Raw genomic sequence first — 12,750 nt, forward strand, 5'->3', positions numbered from 1 at the left:
TTTATTTCTGGGTTCTCTATTCTGTTCCATTGGTCTGTGTGTCTGTTTTCCTACCAGGACCATGCTGTTTTGCTTACTGTATTAGTCTGTTTTCATACTGCTGATAAAGATATACCTAAAACTGGGCAATTTACAAAAGAAAGAGGTTTCGTGGATTTACATTTCCATATGGCTGGAGAGGCCTCACAGTCATGGTGGAAGGCAAGGAGGAGCAAGTCATGTCTTACATGGATAGCAGCAGGCAAAGAGAAAGAGAACTTGTGCAGGGAAACTCCCCTTTGTAGAACCATCAGATCTTGTGAGTTTTTTACTGACTATCTTGAGAACTGCATGGGAAAAATCTGCCCCCATGGTTCAACTACTTCCCACCAATTCCCACCCACATCATGTGGGAATTCAAGATGAGATTTGGGTGGGGACACAGACAAACCATATCCATTACTATAGTAGTATAGTATAGTTTGAAATCAGGTGACATGATGCTTCTAGTTTTGTTCTTTTTGCTTAGTATTGCTCCGGTTATTTGGTCTCTTTGTGAGTTATACATGAATTTTAAAATGGCTTTTTAAAAAATTCTGTGAAAATAGACATTGGTAGTTTGATAGAAATAGTATTGAATCTGTATATCACTTTGGGCAGTATTACCATCATTATGATATTGGTTCTTCCAATCCATGAGCATGGATTTTTTTTTCATTTGTCTGAGTTCTTCATTATTTCTTTCAGCAGTGTCTTGTAGTTCTTTTTGTGGAGGTTTTTCACCTCCTTGGTAACATGTATTCCTAGGTATTTTCATATTCATACATTATTTATTTGGCTTTCAGATTAAATGCTATTGGTAAATAAAAATGCTACTGATTTGTTTAAGTTGATTTTGTATCGTAAAACTTGAGTAAAGTCACTAATGAGTCCTGCAAGCTTTTTGATGAGAAGTCTTCAGAATCATATCATCAGTGAAGAGAGATAAATTAACTTCTCTTTTTCCTATTTAGATGCCTTTTATTTTTTCACTTGCCTGATAGCTCTGGCTAGGTTTTCTAGTACTATGTTGAATATGAGTTGTGAGAGTTGGCATCCTTTTCTTGTTTCAGTTCTAAGGGGACATGCTATCAACATTTGCACATTCAGTATGATGTTGGTTCTGGGTTAGTTATAGATGGTTTGTACTATTTTGAGGTATGTTCCTTCAATGCCTGGTTTGTTGATGGTTTTTGGAAGATGTTGGATTTTATTGAAAACCTGTTCTCCATTTATTGAGATGACTCTATGGCTTTTGTTTTTAATTCTGTTTATGTGGTGAGTCACATTTATTGATTTGTGTTTGTTGAACTGACTTGGCAGCCCAGGAATAAAGCCTTCTTGACCATGGTAAATTAACTCTGATGCACTGCTAAACTCAGTTTGCTAGTTTTTTGTCGAGGATATTTTCATCTACATTAATGAAGGAACTTGATTTGTAGTATTTTTGTTGTTGTTGTTGTTTCTTTTGCCAGATTTTTATATCAGCGTGATGCTGGCTTTGTAGAATGAGTTAGGGAGGAGGCACTCTGATTTTTTTTGGATAGTTACAATATAATTGGTACCAGCTCTTCTTTGTACTTTTGATATAACTTGTCTGTGAATTCATCTGTTTCAGAGATTTTTTATTTGTAGGCTTTTTATTATGGATTCAATTTCAGAACTTGATATTGTTCTGTTCAAGGTTTCAATTTCTTCCTGATTCAATCTGTAGAGGTCTTTGGAGGTTATGTTTCAGGAATTTATCCATTTTCTCTGGATTTTCTAGTTTGTGTGCATGGAAATTTTTCATAATTGTCTCTGAGAATATTTTATATTTCTGTGGGACCATTTGTAATATCACCTATGTAACTTCTAATTATGCTTATTTGAATTTTCTTTCTTTTTTATTTGTTAATCTAGCTTGTGGTCTACTGTTTATTTTTTCAGAAATCAATTTTTGGTGTTATTGATTCTTTGTATGGATTTTTGGATTTCAATTTCATTCAGTTCTGCTCTGATTTTAGTTGTTTATTTTCTTCTGTTTGCTTTGGGGTTAGTTTGTTCTTATCTCTCTCTTTTTTTTTTTTTTTTGGTATTTGGCTTAAATTATGTTTTATTTGATTTAAGAGTAGTAACCTCTGCTCTTTTTTGTTTTCTCTTTGGGATATGGATATTTCTCTACCCTTTTACTTTGAGCCTGTAGATGTTGTTACATGTGAGATGTGTCTCTTGAAGAAAGCAGACCATATATATCTATATCTATATCTATACACACACACACACACACATACAAAGACACACAACTTGCTACTTTTTGCCTTTCACATGGGATATTTAGACCATTATCCATTACATTCAAAGTTAATATTGACATATTGATATGTAAGGGTTTTGATCCTATTGTGAAGTTGTTAGCTGGTTGATTTTTAGTTTCTATTGTGTGGTTACTTTATAGGGTCTGTAGCAATGTACTTAAATGTGTTTTGGGCAGCAGGTATCATTCTTTTATTTCTACGTTTAGAGCTCCCTTAAGTATCTCTTGTAAGGCTGTTCTTGTGGTAATAAATTCTTTTAGTTCTTGCTTTTCTTAAAAAGATTTTATTTTTCTTTTGGTTATAAAGCTTAGTTTTATGGGATATCAATTCCTTGGTTAGAATATGTTTTCTTTGAAAATGCTGAAAATTGACCTTTATTCTAGTCTGGCTTGTAAAATTTCTGCTAAGAAGACCACCGTTAACCTTATTGGGTTCCCTTTTTGTGTGAGCTCACCTTTCTCTCTAGCCGTCTTTAAGATTTTTTCTTTAGTATTGACTTTGAATGGTCTAGTGACTATATGCTTTGCTGACATTTATTTTGTACAGTATCTCATAGATGTTCTCTGGATTCCCTATATCTGTCTACTTCTCTAGGTTGTTTTTCAGGTTGTTTACATTTTCTCCTACTCTCCTAGGAATATTGATAATGCATAGGTTTGATTACTTTACATAATGCAATATTTCTTGAAGACTTCTTCATTTTTGGAAATTTAAAAATTTATTTCTGACTGACTGACTTATTTTAAAAGACCAGTATTTGATCTTTGAAATTATTTTCTCTGATTGACTTAGTCTATTGAAAACACTTTCAAATGTATTTTGAAATTTCTTAAGTGTGTTTTTCAATTCCAGAAGCACTGATTGATTTCTTTGTAAGATATTTATATCTTCCTTCATTTCCTGGATTGCTTTAGAAGTTTCCTTGTTTTGACTTTCAAACTTTTCTTGGATCTCATTGAGCTTGCTTGCAATCTGTGCTTTGAATTCTTTATCTGTCATATCATCATTTCTGACTTTTCAGGTGGTTAGGTAGCACTGATGGCGAGCTAGTATGACCCTTTGGTGTTGTCAAAATGTTTAGATTTTTCATGGTGCCAGAATTCTTGTACTGGTTGCTTCTCATCTTAAACTTTTGGTGCTTCTAATTTTGTCATTATTTTTGTGTGAATAGGATTTATTTCTCTTTCTTTCTTTTCATATAATGTTATTGGTTATATTACTCCTTTCCATATTCCCCTCCCTAGGGTATGTGATTGTAGAGAATGTTGAGTAAAGTCTTTTGACTTTTTTTCTATAGCCCTATAAGCTTCTGTTGGCACATTTTATATTGGGCTGTGTGTTCAACCTACAGGCCAGTAGATGGCATTTATGGGTACAAGCCAGGTACAGCCAAAATAAATAGATATATACTTGATCCATTTTTACTGGGAGAATTTCTCTTTTGCCCCAGGCAATGGGCTGATCTATGGAGTACACATTGGTCTGAGCTTCCTATTCATTCCCTAGATGGGAACCAAGATGAGAGGGGCTAGATGAGGCAAGCCTGTCTATAGGTCCCCAGATAGCAGGCACAAGCACCAGCACTGAGAGAGAATCCAGTAGGTGGCCACAAAATACCCAGTGGTGTGTGTAAGCATGGAGCTTCAAGTTTTCTTTTGCTTCAAGTTCTCTGCATAGGGAGGGAGTTAGCCTAAATTCCTAATCTAGGAGAACAGGTGCTCCAGATGCCTGGAGAGCTGCCTGGGAATAAGGTATAGAGGCATCACTGTACCATGGTCTCTACACAGGAAGGGTATGATTACTCAGCCTGCTAATCCAGGCAGATAGGCGCTCAGAATGGCTGGGCATGGAGTGGAGAGGGCCCTTCTGAACCATGGTATCTGTGCAGGAACAGTGGGGTGGCTCAGGTTGATGATCCAGGTGAGCAAGTATTCTGAATGCCTGGAGATGTGCCTGGGCATGGAGCATAGACCCTCCTCCACCATGGTCTTTGAACAGAAAAAGTGGACAACTCAGGCTGCTGATTCAGATGATGAATACTCTGACTTCCTGGAGATCTGCCAGAGCATCGAGTAGAAAGGGCCCAGCTTTACCACTGTCTCTGCACAGGAACGGTGAGGCATCTTAAAATGCTGATCTAGGCAAGTGGGTTCTCTGACTCCTGAAAGATTGCCTGAGCAAAGAGCAAAGAGGGTCCTCTTGCACCATGGTCTTTGCACAGGTAGAATAGGGTGGCTCTGGCTGCTGATGCAGACGACCAAGTGTTCTGAATACCTTGAGCTATGGCTGGGCATAAGTGAAAAAAGCCCTGCTATACTATCTATTTCAATTATTTTTTTTTAATATCCATTTTTTTGTTAATTTTCCTCATTGCTCTTCCCTATTTTCCTATTTTTTTTTTACTTTTTTTATTTTTATATTTTAAAAAATACTTTTTTTTTTTTTCTATAGATAGTATCTCACTATATTGCCCAGGCTGGTCTCAAACTCTTGGCCTCAAGTGACACTTCTGCCTCAGCGTCCTAAATTGCTGGAATTACAGGCTTGAGCCACCATGCCTAGCCTTCTTAAACATATTAATAATAGTTGTTTTAAAATTGTTATCTGCTAAGTCCAATATCTAGATCAAATGAGGTTCTATTTCTTTCTGCCTTTTCTATTGATGGTAGGTCACATTCTGCTGCTTTATTTTTATATCTTGTAATTTGGGTTAATATTCCAGCAGTATGCAAAAAGAAACAAAACAAAGAAAACAAACCTACAAATTGCAGGGGCTTCTGATGATAAAACTTCTTATTCAAGATGATTTCTCTTTTTCACATTTAGTTGATGGAATGACCAATTTAATCCTTTTAGAAATTATTCTAGATTGAAACTGGTTTGCCATTTTAGTAAAATTAAGTCTTTTGGAGGCCCACTTCTGTTTAGTGTATGTCCATCCAAGGCTTCTGATTGAAAATCTGTTTGATCTCTGTCTTCACAGACATTAAATACTGTGGAATATCCAGCTGTGATCATAACATCTGCATGTTCACTTTCCAGGATATCTCTCCAGCCTTATGACCCAGGCAACTATCCTAGATAACTTCAAACCTGGCAAAATTTGGAGATTGGGAGCTACAGTGAGTTTAAAGCATGCCTTTATCATAACTGTTCTTTGTTTCCCAACCACAGTGAGACTGGGGAAGATGCTATTTCATTTGCTTCAAAAAATAAATATGAAGCTCTAGTTTTAAGCCTAACTTAACCACCTCTGCATAGCACCCAAATCAGCAAATATGCCCAGTAAAAATATTGGATGGATATTAGCAGTTTGCATAAAATAGGTGTTTTCTTATTTCTGGAATTTTGGTTCATCTAATATTTCTTCTAGACAATGTTGATGACTTTAAACTATTATTTTTTATAATTTTTATAATTTATAATTTTTCCAGTAGCTATAGTAAGTATGAGTTTGCTATGAATTAGTATACGGTACTCAAAAGCAGGAGCCAAAACTAATTTACATTTACAGGTAAAGTTTCTAAAATTACATCATTTATTGATTTATTATCAGAGGATAAGAAAATTGCCTTATATTATCTACTCATCCTTTTTAATTTTTTTTCAGCTTTCAGTTGTTCACAGTGGGTGATTTTTATCTCGCCATCTTTTGACATTTAAGACTCCAAGGTGATTTAGGAAGTGATAGACCCACAGGGTACAGTTAAAGTGGTTCTGAAAAGAGTGAAATAATAGAAATCTTGAATTTGTAAGAATATATTCTCCGTATATCACATTTTCCCCCTCATTGGCATATTTTAATAATTGCTTGATCAAATGCTGTTTACCTTATCCAGACTTTAGGACCTTGAGCTCTCTATTTTATGTTCAATTATTCCAGGAACTTTGGCTTTATTAGTACTTTTGTCCATGTCAAATTAGTGGTTTTGTATGATTCTTTATATAAGTATCAACTGCACAAATTAAAACATAGATCTAAAACTTAATATTCTTTTAAATATTTGTATTAAAAGGGTGGCCTTAGCATTTGTATCCAAATTGATAGATAAATAGAAAGTGGTTGAGAGTTTAGATTCTGAAGCCAGACTGAGTTTTAAGCACTTTTCTACCTTTTCTTAGATATGTGATTATGGGGAAATAAATTAATTGATATTTCTATGCCTCTGAATCTTCATCTGGATAATAGGAATAATATTTTTATTATTTTTAGATTTTTACATTAGAAGACTCAATAAAAAGTGTGAAAAGCACTTATGACAGTGCCTGGCATATTGTACTTACATAAAAATAATATGTCTTTTTATTATTACCTATGCAATTTTTCACATAGCCTAATTTATACAAATATATTCATAATAGCTAGAATAATCTACTTTGGCTTTCTATCTCCTAAAGTTATAGTAAAACCTAAGTCCTGATTAAAGTTAAAAATAAATTAAGCCTCATTTTATAAGACACTATCAAATCCCTCAATGGTAGCCATTCCTAGTTGCTTATTCTACTGTTCTTTCATAGAAGAATCTTCCCATTTCATTCAAATAGAGGAAATATGGAAAATGTTTGTTAGGAAATAAGTATTACATTTCTCAGTGTCCCATAGAGTTATCATCAGGCAAGAGATACAAGAATTCACTAAATGGGGCTAATAAGTAAGCTTTCAAAAGAATACAGTCTAGACGGTCTGTATGTTTTGTGTTTTGCACTTATTTTATTTTTTTTCTGATGGAGGCCTAGCACACTGGCGGAGGTAAAGCAGAAATCTTGCAACCACAAGTTGAAAATAATGAAAACAAATATTATGTTCCAAAAATGGCTTTATTGAGAGATAAAATATGACTAAGCCCTAGTTGGCAAATGTGGACTTACTTTATTAGCCCTGTCTATACCAACATAGTGCCTGTTAGAAATATAAAATAAAAATAAAATTATTTGGTCAAGCTATTATAAAGCTAGTTTTTCATTATATTTCAACAAGAAATTGAGAAAGAGAAGGCAGGAGGAACTGGAAATCCAGTCCAAAGAAGTCATTTTAGAGTTTTAATTATTTGACCTGCCAAAGGTTGTTATTCCAAAATTTTTAATGAAACGCAAAATACTAAAAATGTAATAACTTTGTTACTACTAAGACTGATACATTTATTTAAATTATTTTATTCATATTCTAGCAGAAGCATCTGATGCTTGCTTGAATCATGCGTAAGGTACACAGCAGTGGTAATAAAGGGAAAGCCAATGAATGCATTCTTAAACCGTACAGGATTTTAAATTCTTGAGACCTTTTCATTCATTCCACTTTTAAAAGGAGCCAAATTTCCAACACAGGTATTTTTATTTTATGCTCAATAGAATTTTGGGCTTTGGGGATTAATATTTATCACATTGATGGCTTCCTCAATTTTTCTTAATTTTCTACTGTGATGGTATTATAATGGTTACATCTAAATTACAGAACCTGAAGCTTTTGCTATTAGTGTCAAAACCTGGCATATTAAAGCGCATATTAAACACATATTTATGGAATTAAATTGATTTATTTTTAGCCATTTACAAGTGATTAATTCTTTGTAATTGAAATATATTCCATTTTCTAGAATTTCAATAGATTCTCAGGTAAAGGAATCTACATTTATCTTGTTGAGTTAGATATTTGAGAGAAAATGACTGTATTTTGCAGCAAAATAAAGTTTTGAGATGTTAAAACACCATCCAAATCTGCCTAAAAACATGTAACTACGGAATAACTTTTGAAAAGAAGAGACATTTTGCAAAAGGTTGTGAAATATATACATATTACTTAAAAACAAGAAAATAAATAAACTAGTTTGTTAAATATATACAAGGGCAGGTATTTCCAGCTGAATTTTTAGATACCATGTATGTAATCATGTCTGTGATATAAACCACTTGACTGTGTGTGGTTACTCAACCATCTGTAGGTGAAGAGTTAAAAATCATTCGTAAGATCTTCTATTCCTTTCATTTCCACCATTCCTATCCTTGCTTCCTTTCCTTTTCTTCTATCATGCAAATGTCAGAATCCAAGGAAATGAAGCAGCAAGGAGGAAGGGGTGACACTTGGAAGCATCACAACAGTTCTGCAAGTGAGGAAGCCAGTTAGTGAAGGTGGAGGAAAGAACTAGTCAGCAGAGGAAGAATGGTAGGGAGATTAAGGCAAAGAAGATAATTAAGGAAATAAGTAATCATATTGTGAATGAGAGCCAGATTTCTCATGGTCTGCAGAAAGATGTACAAAAAGAGATATGAGTAGGGCTGCATACAGATGTATACATATGTATGCAAATAGGTATATGTATATACATATATATATACATATATACCTATAGATGTGTATGTATGTGTGTACATATGTATACATATAGATATACATATACATATACATATAGATGTGTATGTGTGTACATATGTATACATATAGATATAGATATACATATACATATACATATAGATGTGTATGTACGTGTGTACATATGTATACATAATGTATATCTATATGTAGATATACACACAGATGTGTATGTATGTGTGTACATATGTATGCATAAATGTATGAGTATGTGAGTGTATATATTAGCATAAGCATAGACATTTTTCATATAGATAAATTTTACATATATGTAAATAAATAATGTACATACTAGAGAGAGAGTGCACATAAATGAGGTTAAAATGTTAATAACTAAGGAATCTGAGTAAAGAAAATATTGAAATTCTTTGTCCTATCCTTAAAATTTTTTCACTTTTATCTAGATTTGAAGCTATTTCAAAATTTAAAAAAACAACTTTACAAAAATAAACAAACTCCCTTAGAAATGATATATGTTTACCATAGATTTCTTTTTAAAAAGTCCTTCAAAAAGTATTCAAATTGGCCAAGAATTACTAAAGCAAAATAATATAAAGTGGCTAACATTAACTTTTAGTAAAATTTATTCAAAAGGCAATTCCTGAATCTCCAATCTCATTCAACTATGGTACTGGCTTAGAAGAAGCTTTTCAGGTAAAAAATAAAAATTGGAACTTTCTGGCAAAGTTTTTAAAATGCCATTTTAAATATTATGACAGGTGAAAAAATAATACTATCTGACTCCTAGAAAACTTCGTTCTTACCATGTGTGCTCTTACTTTTGATCAGAAATATCCTAAGGCTATCTTAAAAGATTTTAAAGTGAGAAACATAATGCTACAGCATTGCAAGGGTGACTTTAAAAAATCATTTTAAAGACTTTTTAACTTGTGACAGAGCAGGAGCACAGTCCTTTCTGACAAACAGCATCAGTTTATGTTCTAGCTCCCTGTTGAGCCTCATGCATTTCAAGGGAGTCACTCGTCTTCTAACTACAAGCAGCCAGAAAGAGCATAAAATAAAACACAAATAAGACAACTTGTGCACAGAGGGTGGTGGGGGGAAAGTCTCTTCGGTAACTGCTCAACTTTACGCTCATACAATGGGACCCAGTAAAACAGTGGGCCTTAATAAGGGCATTTCTTTCCCTTCAGGTGGACTAAGATAGTGAAGCTAAAAGCAAACTTGGGGGTATGCCTACAGCTGCAGAAAGATGTACTGGAACAGACATACAATCATCCCTCTCAGATAAGCATAACAAGGGACACAGAAACAGTCCAAGCCTCTAATAAACTCTCCCACCCTAAATCCTTAAAATATCTTAGTCTATAAGAGAGTTTACCTCTGACCTAACACAGTCAGTAGCCCCTGTCATATTTGTTTTCTCTAAAATAAACCTGTCTTGACTGGCAAGCCATCTTTCACGTTTCTTTCCTCTTTCTTTAATTCTTACAACTTAAGCACCAACAAATCTCTATTACACAACCTTTCACAAAAGACAAATAATATGGATATAAAAAATTATTGTCCCAAGAACCACACACAAAATACACAAGCAACAAATAATTGTGATTGATTGCTTAGATAAAATCATTTAGCAAGCTGGCTCCTTTAAGGTAGAGCCAATTGGCTGAAATTGACCAAATTTAACAAAAATGTAATATCCACTGATAAAATAGTTAACTGGTCTTTAATTTTTTTTTCTTTGTATAATGGCATTCAACCAAAATAAAACCTTCTGATTTAATAAGAAGGACAGTAAATATAATAACAGAAATTGTCATTTGTGGACATCCTATAACATTTGTACTAAGCATTATTTAATAAAATACTCAAAATAACATTGGAGATCAAAAAAGAAAGTCAATTAATATTTTGGGCAGTATTTCAGATAACTGAAATATGTTACTTCATGTTTAATACTTGTCTCGGTATAACTGAGAGACAGAATTAAATCTCAAGTTCATATCACTAATAAATATCACTGTGAGAAATTGAACAGATATACAATTTTAAAATTCATGCTCATTTAATTATAATATGTTGAGTGTAACAAAACAATATGCATTCATTATTTGAAAAAGTATAAATCTTGTCAGTCTGGAAGTCATAACCATTTAGTCCAAAATATTTTCAGTTCGTAGGAGATTTAAAAATATTTAATATATGGTTCCTGTTCTTTTTTTTTTTTTTACTTATAAGGATATTAGAGAGAGAAAACAAAAACATAAGCACCATTGATAGATAGATTAGATATTCAAAATAGATATTTTAAATTCTTAAGAGTGAGAGAGTAAATTATTTAAAATTCAAATAAAAGGAATATTTTTAAAATTGTTTCAGAGAGGGGGGTATAATCTGGACTCATAGCTAATCTAATTATGTTTCTTTTTTAGTATTACTTAGTAGAGAACTAATTTCAAAATTCGAAAGGTGCTGGGAAAGTTACTCATTCTAGTAATAGAAAATCACCTGTGGAGTTCCTCTGTTAAGAAGGCTTTTAAAAACAGTTTTACAAGGGAGGATCCAAGATGGCCAAATAGGAACAGCTCTGGAGTGACGTTCCCAGGGAGAACAATGCAGAGGGTGGGTGATCACTGCATTTCTAAAAGAGTTATTACTGCCACAGACCAGGAGATTCCTGGGCTGAAAAACATCATGAGTTTCCAGCATGGCACAGCAGGTCTCCACACAAAAACTCACACAAATCTGGGCTGCCGTTTCAACTGGCACCTGGAACACCTGGGAGACAGAGCCACCCATTCAACTGAAAAAAAGGGAGCTGAAACAGGGAGTCAGGTAATATGGCTTAGCAGGTCTCACCCCTACAAAGACCAGCAATCTGAAATGCTCTGGATTGAGAGTTTCACAGCAAGCACAACTGTACCTGGGATGGTCCGGCTCTGTGGGAGGAAGGGCATCCGCCATTACCGAGGCAGTCCACCACTACTGAGGCAGTCTGCCACTACCGAGGCAGTCTGCCATTACTGAGACAATCTGCTATTACTGAGGTTGTCCACCATTACAGAGGCAGTCCACCATTACTGAAGCAGACCGCCATTATCCAGGCAGTTCTAACTATACCTCTGTAAACAAAACTGCAAGGAAGTTTGCATAGCAGCTAGGCAGACCCCATGGCAGCTCAGCAATGCATCTGCTAGCAGACTGTGAGTAGGCTACCTCCTTGCTGGGTAGGGCACCTCTGAAAAAAGGCAGCAGCACATCAGGAACTTATAAATAAAGCCCCACCTTCCCAGGACAGAGTACCTGGGAAAAAAGGCAGCTGTGAGTTCCACTGCAGCAGACTTAAACGTGCAGCTCTGAATGGAACAATGGAGTTCACAGCTCAGTACTTGAGCTCCTATAAGGGACAGAGTGTCTCCTCAAGCATCTCCCCGATTCCTATATATCCAAAGAGACCCTCATAAAGGAAAGCTCAGACTGACATCTGGCGGGTATCCTTCTGGGACGAAGATAACAGAAGAAGAAACTGGCAGCAACCCTTACTCTTCTGCAGCTGCTGCAGGTGATCTCCAGGCAAGTAGGGTCTGGAATGGACCTCCAGCACTCCTACAGCAGAGGGGCCTGAATGTTAGAAGGAAAATTTAAAAACAGAAAGAAATAACTTCAACATCAACAAAAAGGGTGTCCACTTAGAGACCCCAATCAAATATCACCAACTACAAAGACCACAGGTAGATAAATCCACAAAGATGGAAAGAAACCAGGGCAAAAAGGATGAAAACGCCCAAAACCAGAATGCCTCTTGTCCTCCAAGGATCACAACTCCTCTATAGCAGGGGAACAAAGCTGGATGGAGAATGAGTCTCATGAATTGACAGAAACTGGCTTCAGAAGGTGAGTAATAACAAACTTTTCTGAGCTACAAGAACATGTTCTAACCCAATGCAAAGAAACTAAGAACCTTGAAAAAAGGTTTGATGAAATGCTAATAAGAATAAACAGCTTAAAGAAGAATATAAAGGACTTAATGGAGCTGAAAAACACAACATGGGAACTTCACGAAGCATATGTAAGTTTCAATAGCCAAGTAGACCAAGCAGAAGA

This window comes from Aotus nancymaae, unplaced genomic scaffold (genome assembly GCF_030222135.1).
Source record: "Aotus nancymaae isolate 86718 unplaced genomic scaffold, 86718_ANA_hifiasm-v0.15.2.pri h1tg000006l, whole genome shotgun sequence".
Classification (NCBI taxonomy): domain Eukaryota; kingdom Metazoa; phylum Chordata; class Mammalia; order Primates; family Aotidae; genus Aotus; species Aotus nancymaae.